The sequence below is a fragment of the Artibeus jamaicensis genome, unplaced genomic scaffold (genome assembly GCF_021234435.1).
Source record: "Artibeus jamaicensis isolate MK-2021 breed Jamaican fruit bat unplaced genomic scaffold, CSHL_Jam_final contig_76, whole genome shotgun sequence".
Classification (NCBI taxonomy): domain Eukaryota; kingdom Metazoa; phylum Chordata; class Mammalia; order Chiroptera; family Phyllostomidae; genus Artibeus; species Artibeus jamaicensis.
In genome coordinates, this window is record NW_026521954.1 from 13,354,394 (window position 1) to 13,358,159 (window position 3,766).

Genomic DNA, 3,766 nt, shown 5'->3' on the forward strand with positions numbered 1-3,766 from the left:
AAACATGGCAGTGCGGGACCCGTGGTCAAAGATGGTGAAGGCCAGTATTCCTTAGAAAGTCTTTGATTTTAGATCTATCACCATTGTCAGCTTTCTCCTCTCCCTTTGAGCAGCATTTAAAGAGTAAATCCAAGAGCTGAAACTGTACCTTATTGATTTTTGTATTCCTACTACCTTTTGGAGAATCAGGCACACAGTGAGTAAGTACCTCATAAATGTCTAGAATTCAAGGAGTGATTTATATCTTGCCATGCCAACTGTTCCCCATTCAGGAGCAGGGATTTTCTAAAGGAAATGAAACATGGCTAAAGCAAAATCCATGTATCTGCCGTGACTGAGAAGGCAGAGGTTGGTTCACGATGATGTAGAACAGAAACAATAGCCCAGCAGTGAGCAAGGCAATTACCTCCACAGTCAAAATAATTACTGCAAATAAAGGTCGAAAAGGTCCCACCCATGAAGGAGAAGAACTCTCAGACCTCGCTTCAGAGAGTATGTACAGGTGGGTGTCCCTGTGATCTCAGTCCTCCGCTAGGGACGTGGCTCAGAAGGCGGCTGGGGCTGCAGTGGCGGCTCAGGCAGAGGCTGACCTTGGCCCCATCGGACAGACTGACGCACGTAGAGGGGCGTAGGTTGTTTACTTTGAGTGGTGTTAGGGACTGACATGTGTTGTCCCCCAAATTCATGTTGAAGACCACACCCCCGATGTGACTGTGTTTGGAGAAGGGGTCTTTAAAAAGGTAATTAAGGTTACGTGAGGCCAGATGGGTGGGTCCTAATCCTATGGGGCTGGTGTCCGTATAAGCAGAGACACCAGGGATGTAAGTGCTTGGAGAAAAGGCCAGGTGAGGACACAATGAGAAAAGGATTTCTGGCCCTAGGGGGCAGGTCAAACCAACACTGCTGGCACTTTGACCTTGGACTTGTGGCCTCCAGACTGTGAGCAACCAAATTTCTACTGTTTAAGCCTTTTGGTCTAGGGTAATTTGTTATGGCAGTCCTGGCAAACTAATGAAGGTGGCAAAGCAAATATTCATATAAATGTGCTCCCATATAAAGGCTTATTCTTTTAATTAAATAATTGAAACATGGAAAATAACAGACAAGGTAAAAAACATTCACTTACTTGCCACTCATATGTGAACAAATGTGGGCACCTTGTATTTGCTGCAGAGTTTTCTCAATTCTTGTAGTTTGGTGTAGCTATCTTGCAAATCTTTGGTTAAACTCATTCCTGGGAATAGGATGTTTTGCTGCTGCTATAAATGATATCTTTTTAAATTTTCTAACTAATGTTGGTACAAAAATCTTACAAAATTCATCTACTAATTCTAATAGTTATTGGTAGATGCTTTTGAATTTTCTACATGGTAATTGTCATCTGTAAATAATGAGTTTCTCTCTTTGTTCCTGACTCTCATGCCTTTACCTCCTTCTTGTTTACTGCTCTGGCGGGGCTCTCCAGGGCAATACTGAGTAAGACCGATGACACCAGCCATCCTTGGTGGGCAGCTGGTCTCAGAGGGAGCGTGTGGAAGGCAGAAGAATGGTGATGTCCATGTCCTAATGGCTAGAATTTATGGATATGTTACATGGCCGAGGAGAATTAAAGTTGCAGACCAGCAAGGCCTTAATTCAGGAAGGTTATCCCAGGTCCCCCGGGTGGGCCCAGTGTAATCCCTGGTGTCCCTAAAAGTGGAAGAGGAAAACGGTGAAGGGATTCAGAAGCACAAATTGGTAGTTTCGGAACAGTCACAGGGATGTAAAGTACAGCATAGGGATACACTCAGTAATATTGTTCATAACGATGGATTGTGCCAGGTGGGTAACTAGACTTACTGGGGTAGTCGCTTTAGAAGTCATAAATGTCTAATCACTGGATTGTGTACCTGAAACTATATAATGTTATAGGTCAACTGTAATTAAAAAATAAAAACTTTTTTAAAAAGTGAAAACGAGAGGTAGAAGTTGGTATCAGAGTGATTTGCTAAGAAAAGGGTTCAAACGAACCCACTCTAGCTGGCTCTGCAGATGGAGGAGAGGGCCATGAGCCAAGGGACAAACGAGTGAGGCCTCTGCAAGCTGGGAAGGGCAAGGACACTCCTCCCCTGAGACTCCAGGAAGGAACGCAGCCCCACTGACACCCTGGGTTTGGCCGGGTGCGACCTGTGTCGGACTTCTGACCTGCAGAAGCAAGTCTGCGGTAATTCATTACAGCAGCAATAGAAAACGAATGCAGAAGGCTTTGGGCTTTCCAACACTATGATGTGTTTTATGGGGGTTTGGGGATATGTTGTCTACTTGCTCTTGTGTTACTTTATTTCTGGAACATCCTCTGAGCTGTCATTTTATCCGCACCCTCCCTGAGCATTGCTTGTCCATCTCATTTCTGAACTTCTCCAACTCTGATGCCGTGTTGTTCCTCAGTTCCTATCATTTCTCAAATTCCTCCAGCATTTAAAAAATATTCTTCTGCTTTGTAAATGCTTCTGGGACAGCTTCATTCTCTGTGGGTGTGTTAGATCGGTTATCTTAATTTTTCAGAGCATGCTGTTAGTTGTGGTCATGTTTACGTGGGTTTTTCTATTATTTCTCCTCCTATATTTTTCGAAGATTCTTGTGTGAGTTGTATAATGGGAGCCAGGACAGTTTCCCATTTTGTGGCCCTCGGGTGGGTTCTCTGTCCCATAGTTGCTAACTGGTGTTAAATGAGTGTTCTGTGTGCCTCTTTGGTACTTCCGACTTCTGTCTCCTCAGCCTTCTGTTCTACTCAGTGTCTGAACCTTCCCTCCTTTACCCCAACATCCTTCCCTTGTCAATGTGTGTTCTGTACCCAGCAGCTTCGCCCGGCACGGGGCTTTGTGCTCTCACTGGCTACTTCCGGGAATCCAGGTTGCCCGAGCACCCTACCTTTCGGCAGGCTCCTTTCACTAGCCAATAATTCATTCCTGGACAGCCCTCTCCCAGCTCTGCTTTTTGGACCCACTGGCTGAGGGTGGCACCACTACTGCAGACTCTTCCATCGGGGCTGAGCACACGTTGGCAACGTCTGGGCTCTTTGGCTCTTAGGAACATCACATCTCCCTTCCTCTCTGCTTGCTTCTCCAAGCTGTTATTCTCACGTGACCTTGTTGCTATTGATGGTTTTAGTTCCCACTGCTCAGATTCTGGGATTCACAGGGATGGTCTATTGTCTAATTTTAGTGACAATGGCGTCACTGTTTCTTTTTTCTCTTTTGCTATAGGACAGCTCCGAGGGACTTGGGAGCTTAAAAAACTACCCACTGTGGCCACCATCCTACCTCCCATAATTAACTTTTCATTTTAAAATGCCTTGTATTTTTTTCTATTTACATTATAATGCCCAGGACAGGACAGACTTAGTAATGAAAAGATCCACACTTTTCCTGATTAAACACGTCTATTTCTTGTTCATGTCATGGTCCAATGAAGTCGGTGGGCTCTCCTCTCCAGGCAGTGACTCCCAGGCCCCGGATGCTTCCGTTTTGCAAGCTGTTTGTTGGCAGCAGGAAGTAGGAAGACGGGAGAGTGTTCAACCACGACCACGGACTGTGACGGCCGTGACTTTTCCTGCCAGGTCTGAAGTCACAATACCCCTCTTCCCCACATCTCGCTGGCCAGAGCTCAGCCCCAGCCCCGGAGTAACTGTGAAGGAGGCGGACTATACACAACGTGCAACGCCGCCTGTCTCTCCCTGTGCTGCTGAAGGACGCGGGACGTAATCTGACCAAAGAACGTGTCACCG